The sequence below is a fragment of the Denticeps clupeoides genome, chromosome 1, assembly GCF_900700375.1.
Source record: "Denticeps clupeoides chromosome 1, fDenClu1.1, whole genome shotgun sequence".
Lineage (NCBI taxonomy): Eukaryota > Metazoa > Chordata > Actinopteri > Clupeiformes > Denticipitidae > Denticeps > Denticeps clupeoides.
This window is the reverse complement of record NC_041707.1, coordinates 5,093,061-5,113,337: the sequence shown is the minus strand read 5'-3', so window position 1 is coordinate 5,113,337 and position 20,277 is coordinate 5,093,061. Positions and strand designations below refer to the sequence as shown.

Here is a 20,277-nt window from a genome sequence, read left to right as displayed (position 1 = left end):
CGATCACGAGTCTTCTTCCTTACCCACTAGGCCACCACTGCCCCTGATGTTAGATGGATCAAGCACTTAAACTGTAATTTACATTTACAGCATTTACCAGACACCCTTATCCAGAGTGACTTACAATCAGTAGTTACAGGGACTGTCAAAAGATTAGGACTTTTGGCTTGTAGAAGTTCATCAGGAACTCCTAATTTATGCAAATCAAGTGTCTGTGAGTATGCTTGTGATGTCCAGCATTGTCAAAAATGTTTTGGCTGAAAAAAGTTAGTTCCTGGGATATTTAGATATTTAGCCGACATCTTTTAAGCAGATGGAAGAAAAGTGGATTACAGACAGATGTAACTATCTAGGCACCGTGTTTCCAATAATGTTGTTAACAAAATTTATGACGAAATATCTATCGAAACCCAGCGTAAATGCAGGCCATGTGATAATAAGTATATTAAAATACATCATGTAAAATTGTTGATACATTGTTGATAAAAACAAGACTAATTGCGGTTTACAAATAATATTTCTATATTTAAATGTCTATTAGTTTTCGTTGATGCATCTTCACTACACATATGACACATATGCATCTTCACTACAGATAATTCAGTATGTGAATTAAAATAATGTTAAAACAGCAATGTTAAAAGTGCATTGTATTAAGTCATTTTTTAGTATTAATAGAGACAGAATCAGATTTTGCATGGATGGTAGGATGTTTGTATCAAATGAAATGCTTGTCATTTAAAAAGCAAGATTATATTTCATTACGGATCACTTGCAAAAGAATCTTCTTCAAGTTGAAACTGCAAAGACTGAACAATGTTTTAATGCAGAAAATATTGTCTGAAGTTAAGACTGTCTGAAGACATAAATTTAGAAACAATTTTAATACATTTGCATTTGTTCATAAAAACGTTGAGTTATAGAGCTTTTAGAACCCAAAATGAATGAATTCACCTTTGAGGGCCATAATGCGTTTGAACTGTCTATTGTATGTACACATGGAGCTGCACCATGGAACCCCTTTCAGAGCTGTTTAGCTGAATCGCCCAGAGCGCTGAGGCTGGCTTTACACCTGTAAAGCAGATTGGTGTTGAGATGTGAGTTTACGGCCTCTGGACACCTGGCAGGTTACGGCGACTTCACCGCGGCCGGCCATCGCTTCTCTCTGAAGCGCTGTCTGCTTCTCATTAAGGCCCCATTTCCTAATCCTCCGCTGGCGTTTGACAAACCATCTGCACTTCTCCCATCCGAGACACGGCACGGTTGCTTGTAAGAAGATGCAGCTGCCAGTCTCTTGGACTATCCGAACCCCCCCCAAAAGACACACACACACTTTTTTTTTTTTTATGAATGAATATGCCACTCTTGACACTAAAGACTTGACATCAAATGAGCTTAGGAATCCATTTTCACACTTTTACTGCCCATTCCGGAGGCTTTGTTTTCAAAGGCAAGGAGCTGGAATTCAGAGGCATAAAGTTGGCTTTGTTCTCGTACCCTCTGGCCCTCGGTGCCCGTGTGGACGCTGCCATGGGGAGATGCGGAGATCAAAAAGCACCATTACCTGGCCCCCGATGATGCCCCATGGCATTGACAATTAAGTCGGCCGGGGTGGAAATTTCCTCGTGGCGTCAATCAAAATTATTTTCTGTGGCAAGGACGCTTCCTTAAAGGAGCACTGCTGCTTTTCTAAGGGGGGGCCTGTCCACTTAATTCAAAGCCCTTTATTCAAATCAGGCTAAAGAGGCAGGGGCTGGCAGCGCGGGATCATATCCTCCAGCATGCAGTAGTCTTCAAAAATAACGTGCGGGTGGGGATAGATATCGAGGGGGGGGGGGGGCTCACAGCCAGCCCCTGCGCCATTTAAATAATACACTGGACACTTTTCATTCCTCGGAACATGAGAGAGCAGGTTTAATATACGGAGACAGGCCGGCCGCGGCGGCGGCCCCCCCTCGGTTGCCAAGAGCTTGTCGTAACCAGGGCGGCCAGAGCATTGGTACACATTGGCACTCACTGATCTTGATCTATATGTGGATCGTGTAGAATGAATCCGTATATATTTACCAGGAGCTTGAGCGATGAAACCCACTTGACTTCTTTTTTGGTGAAGGTGAAGCTGCAATAGAGACCTGAGACGACGGTACTGTCGTCAGCCGGAGATGGTGTGAGATAGCATTTTACACCTTTTAACGTGGAGAGAAAAAAATGCTCAATGACAGAATTTCTCACGTAAGAACGGTGTGAGTCTGGTGTGACTGTTCTGTGTTCTTGTACTCAGAACGCTTATTAAAATGCCCTCCATGTCTGGTTCACCTCCGTACTTCTGCCCCACCCTCACATCTAAACCCACACCTTCTTGTTTATTCAATTTATCAACATAATTTGATATATACATTTTCCTCTGTTTTGTACAGACCAAAAGTTTGGAGTCACCTTTTCATTCAATGTGTTTTCTTTATTTTCATGACCATTTACATTGGTAGATTCTCACTGAAGGCATAAAAACTGGAGTTATGTACTTAACAAAAAAAGGTGAAATAACATGTTTTATATTCTAGTTTCTTTGCTCTGATTACTGTTTTGCACACTCTTGGCATTCTCTCGATGAGATTCAAGAGGTTGTCACCTGAAATGGGTTTCCAACAGTCTTGAAGGAGTTCCCAGAGGTGTTTAGCACTTGTTGGCCCCTTTGCCTTCACTCTGCGGTCCAGCTCACCCCAAACCATCTCGATTGGGTTCAGGTCCGGTGACTGTGGAGGCCAGGTCTCCACTTTTTGTTAAGTACATAACTCCACATGTGTTCATTCATAGTTTTGATGCCTTCAGTGAGGATCTACCAATGTAAATGGTCATGAAAATAAAGAAAACAGAGAAAAATGAGAAAGTGTGTCCAAACTTTTCGCCTGTACTGTATTACCAGTTTGTACGCACCTACAGTCGCGGGCCAATATTTTAAGAATGACACAAATACTGGTTTTCACAAAGTTTGCTGCTTTCATTTTTTTTTTAAGCCAATTTGCATACACGCCAGAATGTTATGAAGAGTGATCAGATGAACTGCAAAGTCCATCTTTGCCATGAAAATGAACCCCAAAAAAAAAATCTACTGCATTTCAGTCCTGCCACAAAAAGAACCTGCTGAGATCATTCCAGTGATCCTCTAGTTAACACAAGAGGGTGTTGATGTGCTCAAGGCTGGAGATCGTTAGAATATCAGAATGGATGCTCTAAAAGGAGGGTGATGCTTGAAATCATTGTTCTTCCTCTGTTAACCATGGTTTACCTGCAAGGAAACAGTCATCATTGTGTTGCATGAAAAGGGCTTCACAGAGATTTCAAGAAGATTCAGCTGCGGGATCGAGGTGCCACCAGTGCAGAGCTTGCTCAAGAACATACTGATATTCTGCAAAAAGTACAGGGATTGGACTGCTGAGGACTGGGGTCAAGTCATTTTCTATGGTGATGCCCCTTTCGGATTGTTTGGCAAAATGAACATCTGGAGAAGTAAACGTGAGCGCTACCATTTGTCTTGTCTCGTGCCAACAGTAAAGCATCCTGAGACCATTCTTGTGTGGGGCTGCTTCTCATCCAAGGCAGTGTTCTCAGTCACAACTTTGCTTACGGCCATACCAGCCGAAGAACGCCCGATCTTGTCTGATATCGGAACCTAAGAAGGCATGGGCCTGGCTAGTACTGGGATGGGAGACTGCCTGGGAATACCAGGTGCTGTAAGCTTTAACTATGGGAACAGTGGTGGCCTAGCTGTTAAGGAAGCGGCCCCATAATCAGAAGGTTGCCGGTTCCCGATCTGCCAAGGTGCCAATGAGGTGCCACTGAGCAGAGTACTGTCCCCACACACTGCTCCCCGGGCACCTGTCATGGCTGCCCACTGCTCACTCAGGGTGATGGATTGAATGCAGAGGACAAATTTCACTGTGTGCACCGTGTGCTGTGCTGCTGTGTATCACATGTGACAATCACTTCACTTTCTCGAACACACCCATGAATAAAGAATGGTACAAATACATCCTCCGACAGCAACCGTCCAAGAACACTGTGGTGCAGAACGATGCCTTTTCCAGCATGATGGCGCACCATGCCATCAGGTCAAAGTGATAACTAAGTGGCTCGGGGACAAAAATAACATAGAAATTTTGTGTCCATGGCCAGGAAACTGCTCGGACGAGAACTTGCGGTCAATCCTCAAGAGACAGGTGGACAAACAAAAACCCTCAATTTCTGACAAACTCCAAGCACTGGAATGGGTCGCCACCAGTCATGATTTGGCCCAGAAGTTGATTCACAGCATGTCAGGGCAAATTGCAGAGATCTTGAAAAAAAAGGGCAGACACAGCGAATGTTCACTCTTTGCATAAACTTGATGTAATAGTCAAGAAAAGCCTTTGAAACGTATAAAATGTTCTTCTGACAAAAAGATCTAGAAACACTTTAGGCCAGGACTGTAGACATTTATGGGTCTTGAATTTTTTACATTACAGAACAAAACTGAAGACACAGGACTGTGAAATAAAATGTATAAGGTTATGTAATAAACAAAATAGAAAAAAAAGGTTTGCGTGTCTCCAAATCAGGGCGCTTTTGCAGTGATGGCAGCATTTCACACTTTTGTCTTCTCTCCGGCAAGTGTAAGTGGTTTCCAACAGTCCTGAAGGTCTTTCTCATCATTCACTCATGTAAACCTCCATACATCTCATCATTTATCTCCATACATCTCATGAAGCCATCATACAGGTATAAAAAGACACCACAGACCCAACATACCTCACTATCTCCTGCTACAAAAACACCAAATATTTTTCTTGCATTGTATTCTTCAAAATGGATCCATCTTAGGCTTCATAACTGGCACAGTTCAACCTTTGGACTAGTACTGTATCTTTTTGTTGATAATTTTCTACATAGTTCTCCATAAAGAAACCAAACGATACATATTCTTGTAAATCCACTCTAATGCATGCATCCCATCATACTTAGCTCCACCCATACTGTCTACAGAACAGCTGGAGGGCAGAAAATCTGCCTCAGTGAACCCAACTGAGACCACCATTTCATTTCAGAGGGTGTCTGAGTTCCTTTGGAGAGTTTTCATATACAATTGTGTACAGTTTGAAACAAATATGAACAGATTTTGCATTCCTTTTCACACTGTAAATATACGATGCAGTGTGAGAACAACACAACACACTGCAGGTTTATTCGAAAGAAAGTCGCTGGTCTAGAAAAAAAAGAAGAGCACTCGAAAATGTGGCTCAGTCAAATAAGCACATCTCGGCGGCGCGCCGTGCATGTGAAGTGTGGCCAGCGTTATTGTTCCCTGCCGTTTGTCGCCCCGCTCCCGGTGTAAGTCACCGCACGTCCCCCCGGCTCGCCGCCTCTTTCTGAATCCCCAAAGCCTCCGGATGCTTTTGTGTGCTGGTGACAGACAGTCGCGAGCTTGTGCCGGATGTATGGGAAGGTGGCTCTACATGTTTTGGAGCGGGACGGGCTTTCCTGTTTGTAAAGGGGGGGGACTTGTCAAACATTTTATAAAATACATATCTGCACCCACATGCTACTATTGTTAGACCCCCCTGTAACACAGTCAACAGAAGGGAGAGCAAAGCCACCAAGAAAGTGACTGGGAATGACAAGAATACTTTTGGACTGTGAGCAAAAGACTGGAATGGTGACCAAGTATATATACTTTCTTTCTTTCTTTCTTTTTACACCTTAATTAAACCCAGCAGCTGCAGCGACGGGTGGAATGCAGATGTTAAAGTGTGCTCTCCTTTCCTCCTTGAAGATACAATGGACATTTCTTTATTGAGTTATGCATCAAAAAAGAAGATTCATCACTGCCATGGAAAACAATGAAACCCTTTGCAGCGTTGAGAAGATCTTTTTCTTTTTTTTTTTTTTAGATACCGTGTTGAATATATATATCACTGATCTGGAGGATGCAGTGACCATGATGAATACTCTTTGCCTTCTGCTCTGAATATTTGTCTGGGAAAAAGGAGTCGCAGAACTCCTCACATATACTGTTGACAGTATATGTGAGTGGACGGGCGTGAAGGAACATCAAACAGCATAAATAACATCAATTTACCATTTAGAACAACCGTAGCTCCAGTGATACCAATTACATTGGACCAGACAAAACTGGACCAAACCCAGAGCATTTGGTTCCATCAAGAAGATTTTTACATTTTTACGTCATGACCACATGTTCTCTGAAATTTGGAAATGAAATAAGTCACAAAACGTCAACATTTACTAAAAATATGACATTCTTGAAAAGCTTAATTTAAGCGACAGTGTTTTGTGCACGCCCGACCTTGAGTTAAATGGGCCTCCATCGTTTTCGGGTGTAACATCATCAGCTCTAATTTACATGACTTGACAAGCGGCTGCGGAGATTCTGGAATATGGAGGGAATGACTTCTCCAGGTTTTTTATGACAGTAAGAACCCTGGCTTTGTCACCACTCTGCCCACACTGCCTCCCCAGTACTGATCACCCACACCGGCACCCACTGGTCACAGCACCTCACGTCATTCTCCAGCATAAAGGACCCCGATTGGCACAGACCAGTGACCATCCTCGTGCCCCAGTACTTAATACTGTTTTTTTGTCCCTTCAACAGAATAATTCTAAGGGTCATAGCCTCTGTAATTCTATGCTTTGTGCATGTGTCACGGTGGCAGGGCATGGCAGGAAAAAGAGGACACAAACGCACGACTAACAAACAAGGGATTTTACTGACAAACTGAAGACCGCACACGAGGACCCTCACAGAGACACAATACAGAGACGAAAAGACCAATGACCGGACGAGGACATCATACAGCAAGCATACATTTATACTAGAGGTGGGCATAGATTAATTTTCTTAATCTAGATTAATCTCACTGTAATCTTGGAATTAATCTAGATTAATCTATATTTTAGATGAATCTACATTAATCTATATTTTGGATTAATCTACATTAATCTAGATTAAAATGGTTTATTTGAATTCTGCCGAAGGCATTCAGAATATGTGTGCTACCCAAATAATGACTAAAAGTAAGTCTTTGAGAACGGGTTTCTCAAGCCAGGTGGCGCATTAGACCAGGGGCTCATCTCCTGTTATCAAAATGCATCACAAACTGCTTGAGAAAGCTGTTCTACTATGATAATTGGTGATGAAAATAAATTATGTTCAATAAGATGTACTTGTGTTTACCAACTGTTTATTCAGTTAAATAGCTGCATCCATGTTACCACGTCACGTTTGATGTGGTAATTTCACAGTTCGAAGACTCGTTCTCGCCCCCTACAGTGCAATTTGGCTAGGTATACATCCACGCTAAAATATCAAGGTGAAAGTCATCATAGTGTAGCGGTTCTTCTTCTGCGTTGTGTAACTTTTTGATTTTGTTTCTTGATCCACAAATGATGAGCATACACCCAAGAGATTTTCTGTGCAAAGTGTATTCTGTCCAAAAAGCAAGGTCGCGTCAGAACATCGCATCTTTCTGCACCTCTCTCTACAATATACAGTATTAAAAGAACATAAAAAAAATATTCACAAAATAACACACATGCAAAATATTCCTAATATGTACATAAATTAAAATGAAAGAAATAACTTTTTGCACACAAACCCCACGCACCTCTCACAACTCACGCCATGTGTCCAAGAGACCTGAACCAGGTCTCAAAAACAAAATAAAAGTCTTCAGAAAATAAGAAAATAAAAGACACAAGAAAGAAGAAATATACTTATAAATCTAGTGTAACCATTTAACTCCGGCACAATAGCTTGCGTAGTATAGACCCAGCTCCCAACCCAAATAGATTAATGGCAATATTTTTTTTATTGCCCGATAAGACTCTCACGTTAACGCAGCACGTTAATGCCGATAACGGCCCACCACTAATTTATACTGATATGAACACACATGAACACAATCAGGAAATCAGGGAGACACCATAGACAACATGAAACCCTACTCCGGAACATGGACCCGGAGCACCCTGATAAGTCAACTTCTGACAGTACATTTACATTTACATTTACAGCATTTATCAGACGCCCTTATCCGGAGTGACTTACAAGGGGGGACCCTGGAAACACTCAGGGTTAAGTGTCTTGCTCAGGGACACAATGGTAGTAAGTGGGATTTGAACCTGGGTCTTCTGGTTCGTAGGCGAGTGTGTTACCCACTAAGCTACTACAGTAAGACAGTATGTCTTAAATTCCTGGTTGTGGCTTTGTCCACTTTACATTTCACACTCGGCATGACAAGCATGACTGTTCCATGTAAGTATCAGCCATGTTATTCTGCCATAATTTCTAGAGATCGCATTCAGCAACCAACACGACAAACCATATAGTGTTCCAAATACCGTTTAACCTGGTGAGATCGAAGCAGTTTTGTACACTTCACAATATTTTTGGAACTGACCTGTAAGTCGAATGCTCGATTTTTCACTTGGAAACCGCATGGTCTGTGCCAAAGCCCTGTCAGTATCTGTGTATATACAATAAAAAAAAGATCTTCAAAAATGACTCGTTTCCATTGACTTGAACTCTCAGCTTTAATAAATAATCTTGGTTACGGCCAAAGCTAGAGGCAGCCAGTGACGAGGTCCAATTTCGAAGCAGAAAATATGATTTGCTTTATTGAACAAGAGCACTAAATAACCTTGGAGTGTTTAGCACTGACCCTCGAGACCGCGCACTGCCAACTTCGCCGAACAGAAAAGGAAAGTAAGCGAGGCTTAGCCAAGTGGTCTGCGGTTCAGTAGGAGTCCTTCAGAGATGCCAGTTTGTCGTGGCAATGGTGGGAGGGTTTGAAAGGAGGGAGGGGGGGGGTCTCTCTAGGCGGGCTGAGGTCACTCTCGGAGACGAGAGAGTGTCCAATGTGAGCTCGCGATCTTCCCATGATGCCTCTCCATCGCAAGGCCTCAGAGGACTCTGGCTGTACCGGTCTCCCGTCTGGGTGGGTGGATTTCATGCCTGTTCAGTCCAACAAAGTTACACCACTGAAAGGGTGTTAATTGGTAGCCATGTATTCCTGTGTGCTGCTGGTGCACTGGGCCAGATCCAAGGGTGCAAAACAAAAGTGACGAGACACCGTCCAACGAGCAAAGTCTCGCGGAAGTTGGAAACGCGGAGCAACTCTTTTAGGAGTTCTGCGATGGCTGCCATTTTACATTGTTCTGCAGAGCCGCCTGACTTTCCCAGCGATCCCTTTTATATTCCATAACAGTGTCCTTACGCCGCTGGAGAACGCTTCATAAATCAAAGCCTCCGGGATAATAAGCAGATTAAGTCCAAGCCCACAATGCCTTGATGCGACCAGAAGGGCAAAGTTGCTCAACCATGCTACTAATTAATGGATGTACATATACATATATAAACCATTAGGCACCGTTTATTAGCATGAAGATATCTGCTCTGCCTTTTTTTTTTATTACAAGGACATAATCAAAAGCTTTTAGGCTCCATGTTGCGCCAATCACACATCAATCTGTGGGCTGTTTGCTCGCTACTGCGGGCTGCACATTACCAGTAATACATTTCTGGTGTAATCATGCATATATATTTCTTATTCCTTCAGTTGGGACGGAGTTGTGGGAGCTAATGTATTCAGAGTCAGACCAACTGCCGCTCGCAAGGGGAGAGGAGGAGGAGGAGGAGGAGGGGAAAAAAAAGAAACAGAGTTGGTTGAGTAACCGTAATAATTGGAAAATTATTTTGATAGCCCGAAACAATCTAATATATTACAAAATTTTATTAAAATAATATCAAATCAAATTAACTGCTATTCCATAATGAATTAGGTAACAAGGTAGGCAGATATTAATCGGCCTGTCCTCCCCCAGGCCAGAGGAGAACCCTGGGGGGCTGGTTGGGAAGGGGGGGGGGGGGGTGTTATTTAGTCGGCTTTTTTGCGGCTTGTTACAGTGGATGATGGGGAAAGCTGGTACAGAGACTCCTTTAGGAGGTATCATCCCAGCCCACCCAGTTTTTTTTTTTCATTCTAACATGGATTCATTTTTATCACGCTTCTATGGGCTTTTTTTAAAACTTGTGGCTCTCAAACTTCAGTACTGCACTGAGTAATTGATGCCCGGCCCACGTTCCCCCGAGCTGCGAGGCCATTGGCTGGTTGAAGCAGGCCCCCACTCTCTTTACTGGGTTAAGCTCCATGATCGGCGTGGCGTGCCGTGACTTCATCGAGGGCCCGGCTCTGCTTTCAGGCGCGGCCTCCTGTGGGGCTTTTACCTATACATCTGGACGCGCGTTTTAATCGGGGCCAGGTCCGGGGCCTTTGAAATCGCAATCAGATGCTCTGCCCGGCTGTGCCAGATGTGTTTAAGGCCTCAGCCCCATGCCAGCTCAGCTCTTAGCCCTGCGAGGCTCCTGTAATCTCGGCGTGCCAATCAATTACGATGCACATGCGCGGCGTCTCTTCTGGGAGAATAACAAGTTGCAGCCCGTTTCCTTCGGCTTTAGTGGCCATTATGGAATGACAAGTGGGGTTTACGGGGACCACCATTTAGGATTTTTTCGAGGAACTTCGGAGGAAAAAAAAAACCCAGCACAGGACCAAGACCTCCACCATCGCTAAGCAGGACAATCTTGAGATAACTTTGTCAAGTCCTGTAGGATTCTTTTTGGCTACTCAGAAGCGAGTCTTATCGCGGAGCGAGTTAATAGACGTGGCTTAGGGGTGTCCGGATTTTTCTCTCTCACTCTCTCTCTTTTTTAGTTTAGGATCACTTTACCAGGATTTGCCTGTGCGCCGCTGGCGGATTAACGTTCCTGGCCTGTGGCACATGAGGGGGTATCTGCCCTTGAACTCAATGATAATAGGGGTCCATTCACAAAGAGATAAGCGGCGTGACTTATCTAAGACATTGCAGGTGCTCTTGGTGTTGATTGCGCGGAAATATGCACAAGAGCGGCCGGAGGCGGGGTTTCTGGAGTGGACCGTCGCACAGCGTCACCGGCGCACGTTCGAGCCCACGTTTAACCCGAAACGGCACTCTTGTAAAGGAATTTAAAAAACGAGAACCACGCCCCCTGACACCTATTCCGCTCTCTCCCAACCTGAGTGGGTCAGAGGACTGAAAAGACAATTTTTTTTTTTTAATTACTAATTATTTTGCAGCCTTTTTTATGGCTTTATTTTAGATGTCAGCGTCAGCGGGGAAAGAAGGATTAGGCCCCTCTGGGGGAAGACGAGGGAGATGAGAAGCAGGCAGAGGGAGGACAGCTAATTTTTGATCCAAGGGGGGCTTTGCAGGCCAGGGGGGTGACAGCTGCACTGTCTTTAGCCCGGATTTGAATTTGAATTCTATCTAACGATGCAGCGACGCGCGGACTTGGCAGGGCAGTCTGGTAATCTTCTTGACACAAATGCCTGGGCTTTTCTTGTGTGCCCTCACAGAGATTTGAGTAATTAAAGTTAAATTGAAGGAATAAAAAATATCCTTCTTGTACTGAGGCTGTCTTGCTAATGCCAAGTGTGAATAGTCAGGGTTGTCCTTAGAACTATAATCCCAAATGCTATTTCTCCTGTAACGGGGAACTGCCAAGATTTTTTTTTTTTTTTCCGAGGCTCTAAAGGCAGCGATAAGGATGAGGCCACGGCGCTTTCATCTCTCAGCCATCTTGAAGTGGAGGTGGAAAGAGGGGAGGAAAACGCAAAAGTTCAGAATGTCAATGGTGTGTCAGCATCACTCGCAACCACGAAGCACGAAAAAAATTATGACCAACCAGACACTACACCTCTAATCATAACAATAATCCCGATAAACATGACATTAATAGGACATAGGACATTAATATCATCTGTGATCAGCATTCACATCCATAGTGTGCAGTTTAATTATTCATTCATGCCAACCTGGTACTATTCTTGTAAAAAACATTAATAATACAAATAACAACAACAATAATATTACTAATAATAGACCACAGATTGTAGAATAAAGTTCCAGACATTTCAATTAATTTCTTTTTTATTTCTTGTTATTTGATTATGCACATATGTGTGTACAAGTATGGATGAGCACATATGGCCATCGCCCATGTCTCTCTCTCGTTCTCTATCACACACACACACACACACACACACACACACACACACACACACACACACACAGGCACATTAACTTCTGAATCCCTTATCCGAATCCCTGCCTCTGTGCATAGATTGTAAATGGGATCATGTGATCCACCAGGGAATCAGAGGCACAAACAGAGTAAATATAATGAGAATTAAGGACTCAGACACCCATCTGTGTTATCAGAACGGAGGGGAAACTGCCAACAAAAACGAACCTGCAATCGGACTTTGCTCAAGCTGAGATAGAGAAATTAAGATAGAGAAATTAAGACATGAATTGCAAAGGGGGGGAGTACTAGCCTTGATACTACATTTTACCTTTTTTTTTATTACTTGTAGGAGGCCTGCTGCTTCAGGCGTAATACCTCTGAAAATGAATGACTCACAAAGTTCTCTTGTAACCCGAGAGCGCAGGATATTGGGGGGCATGGCAACAAGACGGCCATTGTAGGCCTGGCGCTTTAGCACCTCACGCTCCGCTGTGCTAGTCTGAGGCAGCAGGACGACCCGAGGGGGCTCCCAAATTTTACCTGGTCTGCCGCTGCAGACACCGTGGCAGCCAAGAGGTATCGCTAGACAGCCGAGCATGACAGGCCCTACATCAAAGCGCCGGCGCCACACCTTGATCCGGGTCCCCCACCACCCCCACCCTGCACCTCATACCTGCCAGGACACACCAGACAGAAAGGGCCACCCTGAGGCTTCAAAGGGCGCTGAGAGACGCGAGACACAAATAAACGTCTAGACACTTTCTCTCACGGTGACCTAATGACTCTGAATCCTCCCCTTATCCTTTTTTTTAGGAAAGAACCATAAGATATGCAATGCACTGAGTGCTCCTCTGTCCTTCAGACACTGTCCGATTCTGCTTATTCCAGCTCTAATCTGACAAGCGAGTTAATAAGCATTTGTAGAGAAGAGTAGAAATATGATAAAAAAATAGAGATATTGTATAACTGCGTGTGTGTGTGTGTGTGTGTGTGTGTGTTTGAGTCTGTGAGAAACTTGATCTGGTGTCTGCCTGGGTCCACTCACTCATCCAACCCTACACTGAAAGCAGCACTACAGGGCCTTTTTTTTTTTACGTTTAGTGGGCTTCCACAAGAGTCTCATGAGAAAGCAGACGCTCAAGGGTTAAATGTTTTATAAATTATTCATAAGAGCAAAAATCTATACTTTATTAATGTGTTTATAATATATTTTCATTATTTATTAAAGCTGACCAAACTTTTAAAACCAACAGATTGTGCAAAGTGCCTAATAATAATAATAATCATTAAAAAAAATAATAAAAGAATTGCATCAGTCAAAATCGCATGAATCATAATTGCAAGTCATGGAGAAGAATGGTAACCGAGCAGAAACTGCAGTTCGGCTACGGCCGGACACGGTCTCAGACTGTCGAGAGCAGGATCTCGAGAATACCTGTCTGAGCCGATTAATTAAAGTCCCCGCGGCCTCCAGCTAAAATCTAATTTGGCCATTCCTCTGCCTGTTGCCGCGCCTCCCGCCACCCAGTGTTTGGAGGCGGATTTCGTTGCCACGAGAAAACCACAAAAAAGGGGTCCAGACTCCTCGTAAACATGCACCACACCGTGCAGGGGACTAGTTTCGGATCAGAAAAAAAATTAAGCCGTCCACGCTATAATAAAAGAGAAACTTCATCACACGGTGCACGGTGAGGGCTGGGCCGGTTGTTTTCTCGATGAAAGCAGCGATACGCCGTGCGGTTTCTGGCCCCTGCGCCCTGCCACAGGTGGTCCCGGCTTGCGGCACGTGAGAAAGCCCCGTTAAAAAAAAACCCCGAAACGTGCGCGGCGCGAGATAACCCGCGCTAATCGTGCCGCAGAGGTACCGGGACTTCCCGGGCCCGGGCGACTAAAGCCCGGCCCTTCTTATCACACCTTCTCCTCGGGCCTTATTCTGTTAAGGGAACAACCCCGAGCGCCCTTTAACACGACGGAGATTTCCCGCCCGCCTTTTGTCCGCACGATTGCGGCGCGCCCGGCGAGGGAATGGCGCGAGCGCAGAGGGTCGAGAGAACATGAATGAGCCCTCTCTGCCGGGACTGGCACTCCCGGGTTATCCTGGGGATTAGAAGCCGAGTTGCTCGGCTCTGAGGATAAGCTGATCCGCCACACTCCAGGTAACCCCTTTTAAACGGGGGCTTTGCGGGGAACAGTGTGAGACGCGGCTAAGAAGAGGACATGCCGTCTATGGCGAGCCACGGTGACGAGGTCTGGGCTGACAAGGGCGGGCGGACGGCCACAAAGCCCCGGCCGTGTTGATAAAAGTGAGAGGACCGGAGTGAGACGCGTCCGGTCGCACCGGTTGCACCGAGGCATGCGGTGGACGGTTCGCCTCGTGCGAGGGCAGAGACAAGTTATCAGTGGGAGCCACGAGTGTCCCGCTCACTCTGGGGACGCCGCGCCGCATGGCTGCACCCTGGCATGCGCGATCCGCTGTAGGCCTAATCTCCCCACTCCTCTCTCTCTCTCTCTCTCTCTCACACACACACACTTCCTCTGGAACAGTAGAACCATCAGCATCGGTTACATTGTCCTCTGAAGAAGGTCTGCGTATTCAAGCACAGCGAAACCTACCAAAGAAGTTGACCATAGTTATAATAATCGGGTTTTTTTTTTTCCGTCACCGGGAATTTTTCTGGCCACAGCTCATTCAGGCCTGGACAGGAAAGGCTTAAGATGAAAATAATCAGGCCAGGGGGGGAGATGGGCGAGATCTGCCGTCCGCTTCGGGTCTTCTCAGACAATCTGGATGGCGGATGTGCAGATTCAACAAGTCCAGCAGTTCAGAGAAGATCCCACAGGGCCCGGTGAGCCTTGGTATCGAACAGATCCACGACGTGCTTCCTCCGAGCCAGGGGGACCACTGAGCCACGGTCTCATTCACTATTACGGAAGCACCACGGAAGCACGTCTCCGGGAGACAGAGCTTTTCTAACCGCTGCTTTGTGATTTCTCCTCTTTGACTAGTTCAGGGATAAGTTTCTGGCCAGGAAAAAACGGACACAGTCGCTCGAGGTTCACCGCAAAACAAATGCGCCGCAGTAATGCCCACAGAACATAAAATTCACAGCAACTGGACAAGGACAAGACGGAGCAAGAGTTATTATGGGAATTTATTAACAAATTAAAACAAATCAGGATAATCAAAAGGCATAAGGCCTGAGGAAGCCCACCCCTTTGGGAAGGGATCCCGGCACATTAGAAGGGGAGCCCTTCCTTCTGTGGTCAGCCCAACCCCAATTTTCTCAACCCCAATTTTCTCTTTCATTTCAGCCGCCAGACTGAATGACTGCTCATAAGCATAAATTAGACAGAGCGAGCTAATATTTTTTAACAAAACGACAACAACGGTTTACTTTTTATTCAGTGTACCTGCATGCATTCTATGTTTATTTTAATATCTTTATTGTCTGGAATATTTCACGTGGGTATGATTGCAACATGAGGGTGAGACAGGATGCCATGACGACAGTGAAAATTGACAGTTTGTTTGCGATGCGATACATGAGGGCCAAAATAAAACCGGAGGGATGACATCAAAGACACTCAGAGCGCTCGCTCACCAAGAAGACAGGCAGGTGGAAAGGAAAAGGACCCACGCGAGGCAGGGTTATAGACAGGTAAACTCAAGCCGACGCAATTGGGGGGGATCGGTGAGGGCAATGCGGCACAGGTGATCACAATACAGGTCAAAAGTTCACGGGGGCGGGAGCACGACCTGTGGCCTTCAGTGTTGCACCTTGGGATTTTTTTTCCCATTTATAAAGCACAGAGCTGAATAAGTTTCATTTGTTACTTAAACCGTGAATGAGTGTCATCCAGACTCAGACAATTGTTGAAAATCTCCAGGATAAAAAGGAAATTGCGCACTTTGAGTCAGAAAATAGGCGCCGTCACGAGCAACATTATAACAAGGGCCAGATCTGAAATTTTCATCAGTGCAGGTCCTACTTGAATTAGCTCTGCATTGTTATTGGGGTCCACACTGTCACACATAAACTGTATACTTAACTAAACTCGTGTTCAGATGTCTTCAAATCAAATCTTAGTTCTTGGCGATGCCGCTGTGATGCAACTGGAGCGGCTCTGTTCTGCCGTTACATTTATCCGTTTATCTTCCGTAAGGGCTGGGTGCTCTTTCACCTATTTTCTTTTTATTCTAACCTTAAGATAATGTGTTACACTGTAATAAGTACGATTAGGTTTTTTATTTTAATTAATCTAATTGATTAATTGTTGCATCATTTCATTTACAGCATTTATCAGACACCCTTATGGGCAGACAGGAAGGAAGGTTAAGGAAGCGGCCCCGTAATCAGAAGGTTGCTGGTTCAAATCCTGATCTGCCAAGGTATCACTGAGGTACCACTGAGCAAAGCACCGTCCCCACACACTGCTCCCCGGGTGCCTGTCATGGCTGCCCACTGCTCACTCAGGGTGATGGGGTAAATGCAGAGGGCAAATTTCACTGTGTGCACCGTGTGCTGTGCTGCTGTGTATCACATGTGACAATCACTACACTTTCACTTCACTTCACTTATCCAGAGCGACTTACAATCAGTAGTTATGGTAGTAAGTGGAGTCTGAACCTGGGTCTTCTGGTTCATAGGCGAGTGTGTTACCCACTAGGCTACTACCACCCGATGCAGAAGTGGACTATTCTATGATACATTCTATCGATTGTATGATTATGATATTGCTTGGTGATTTTCTATTTACAGTGGTGACGGTGGCTGCCTGATCAGAGTACAGCGCCGGTCCACATGGGTGCTTTCTGAATGCCATCCGCGTGTTTGCTGTGCTTTGTAGCTGCATTTGACTGGCGTTTCACTTGCGTTGGCCCATCACTGTTTAATGCTCATTGCTGTTTAACGTTTGTTGCCATTCTTTTGCCCGTGGAGCAGTGTGTGGGTACGGTGCTTTGCTGTGTGGCACCTCAGTGGCACCTTGGCGGACCGGGATTCGAACCAGCAACCTTCTGATTACGGGGTCGCTTCCTTAAGTGATAGGCCAGTACTTCCCCATTAATCAACATTATTCAGTTTACTTGTTGGTAGCTTTAATGTTGTAGTTTACTGGGGTAAAAGATTGAATTTTTTAAACCAGGAAATATATTTCATAAAGTTTTGATTGAAGGTTAACAAGGTTTGTGCTTTGCTCTCTGCATTGTCAAATCAAACCTGTTCATCACATTAGTCTTAAATAATTCTTGCAGACAGTTTTTTTCATTGGTGTTTTTCATGGGGTTTGGGAGATCTGTAGATAGCTAGTCAAGAATTGTGAATTCCAGTGAACGGCGTTGCTTAATACGGTACCTAATTCGTCTTATTTCGGAAGAAATGGCCTGGCTGCTGATTGCAGTGCCATTCAGATGAGCAACAATTAAATGCTGTCAATCATTTCAGATGCGACACAGATCACACTCTGTTTCAAAAGAAATATCAGTCGGATTTAAATAAAGACGCCGTTGGTGGTACTACCACCCTCTGACATACATTCGTTACCGGACATCAATTTACCATGCCCGGTGTTGGTTGCTGCCTATGGCAAAACCTACCGATCCTGAAGTGTGGCTGCAATATTCATCTGTATAATGCAACACAATTCGCTCACGCGTACAGGAAATGTATTTCCACAAATCCAATTACGTAGGAACATGCGACATGTTGACATTGTCTTGTGTTGCGTTTAATCAACCAGATCAAAAAAAAGGGCTATACAATGAAACAGGGTCGGCCGAGGTTTTCTATATATTTATAGATTGCTTACCCCCTTGACTGTGCACGTTGTGCGTTTCATATTGGAGCTTCTTTACACGCGGACAGGTAATAATAACCAGGTAATTACCCTCTGCTTGCTGATACTGAGGTTTGCACCAGTATTGCTGTCATTTTGACAGTTACCGATAATTACAGTCAATCAAATTGATATTTTTGCTGAACCATGCGTAAAAATGTAAAAGAGAGAGAGAGAGAGAGAGAGAGAGAGAGAGTGAGAGAGATAATCTTGGCAAATTACAAATTGCCATGCATGAAAAAAAATGAATCACTTAATTTTTTAAAAAGAACACTTAAGGTTTTAGGTTTATGCTGCATAAGTAGATTTACCTTTGAATGTTTTTATATGCACATGACCTAAGAAATAATCATCTTATAAACTAAGTGGAACATCTCACAGAACAACATAATTTTCATCATCTTAATCCTTCATATTGATTAATGTGATTTTGACCATAGCCAAGGACATGGCCATTTTAACATTAATGGATTTTATATTGGATTAGCACAGCGCCGTCTCTCACGCATAAAGCAAATGTATACAAAGTCAAAATGAAATACGCACATTATCAAACACGCACCTCTGACAGATTTAATACCATAAATATGGGTGTACTGAGTCTGGGCCCAAAACAAGCAAAAAAAAAAAATAAAAATACGATATATAATAATAAGCATATCTGACAGGCTATGGTTTAATCCAAAAAAAAATGAATTAACTAGTCGGTATTCAAATTAAAAATGAGTGTAGCGGATTTCAAATCACATTAAACTCCACAGTGTAGCCCCATAAATTCAGACACGTGTGAATACATTTCATTTTGCATCAATGGATGCAAAGCAGAACATGTGTTTTTTCCCCCATTCGTTTTTCCTACTGTGAACTACCCACACGACAGAGAGACAACACACAATGACCCACAAACATTCCAGCAACACATGACCCTGCTATCTATATAACTAGTCTTTAAATTAAGTAAACTTCGGCGTTGTGGGTTCATAAATTTGGCCGAGTGTTTTTTTTTTTTCTCCTGGCCGCAGGATTTACTGCAGCAGTAATAACTGTCGTGGCAAATGCCTGGTAAAGTGCCGGACAACGGACCAGGAGAAGGAGAGTATTTATCACGGTATTGACTTTCTGACTGCTGTGTCGTGAACTCTTTTGTCATAAACTGGAGCACTCAGAGCGAGCGCGGCGATCGATAAGAGGGAAAACCGCTGTCAGGTTCTCTCCCAGCGAGCATTGCTTTTGTTACAGCCACTTAGGGGGCTGATAAATGCTCCGCCTCGGATAGGATCCAGGTTCCGCCTTTCGGCTCAGGACCTCTTCACAACAACATGTAAACCCATGGAAAAGGACGAAGAATAAAAGATAGATAAATAATGTTTGTTAATTGGCTGAAAACACGTAGCCATGTAAAAAAAAAAAAAAAAAAAAAACTGGGCCTGCAATATCCGCACATCCTTTGCCTTTACTTTACTTTATTTGGGCAGTGGTGGCCTAGCGGTTAAGGAAGAGGCCCCGTAATCAGACGGTTGCCGGTTCGAGTCCTGATCCGCCAAGGTGCCACTGAGGCGCCATTGAGCAAAGCACCGTCCCCACACGCTGCTCCCCGGGCGCCTGTCATGGCTGCTTACTGCTCACCAAGGGTGATGGTTAAAAGCAGAGGACACATTTCACTGTGTGCACCATGTGCTGTGCTGCTGTGTATCACATGTGACAATCACTTCACTTTCTCTTTTATTTAGCACATTCTGTGACCCGGTGTCACGTGTACAAATTTAGCATTTGTTAACAATCTCAGGCGCAGCTCGACCCTGTAGCCGGTCGGCAGAGAGTTTCTCAAGGTACCCCGTTGGATTTGAACGGAGGCGTTGCCCCTTCTCTTCTCATGTCTGTCTTTCTGGATGAAGTTACGATGATAATTTACCCTCTGACACACACACCCAGCAAGCATTCACTGGCCCGGCTTTCAGCTGTCTGACCCTTCATTTTTACGGCAGTGGTGCCACTGAGCAAGGCACACTGCTCCCCGGGCGCCCTTTCATGGCGGCCTGCCGTTTAACAAGGGCAAGGGGTTAAACGCGGATTTCGTCGTGTCACTGCGTGCTGTGCTCGGTGCGTATCACAATGACTCCAGCCCAGTCCTCCCGGTTGCATCGCTGACTATCGTTTTTAACAGATCTGCCGAGCATTGCGGGTCACCGTGTCCACGTCCCATCCTCTCTGTTCCATTTAGGAAGCCTGGAAAATGGCAATTTTTTCAATTCATTGCGCCTGCTCATGCTCCAAAGCAGGCGTTTCATTTTCAGGTTTATAGCGAAAATTAACCTCATCCA

General features: G+C 44.5%; 1 pseudogene; it reads left to right on the top strand.

Moving 5' to 3' along the window:
- The first annotated feature begins 3,619 nt into the window (after positions 1-3,619).
- Positions 3,620-3,738, top strand: LOC114803044 (uncharacterized; annotated as a pseudogene).
- Positions 3,739-20,277: the final 16,539 nt, after the last annotated feature.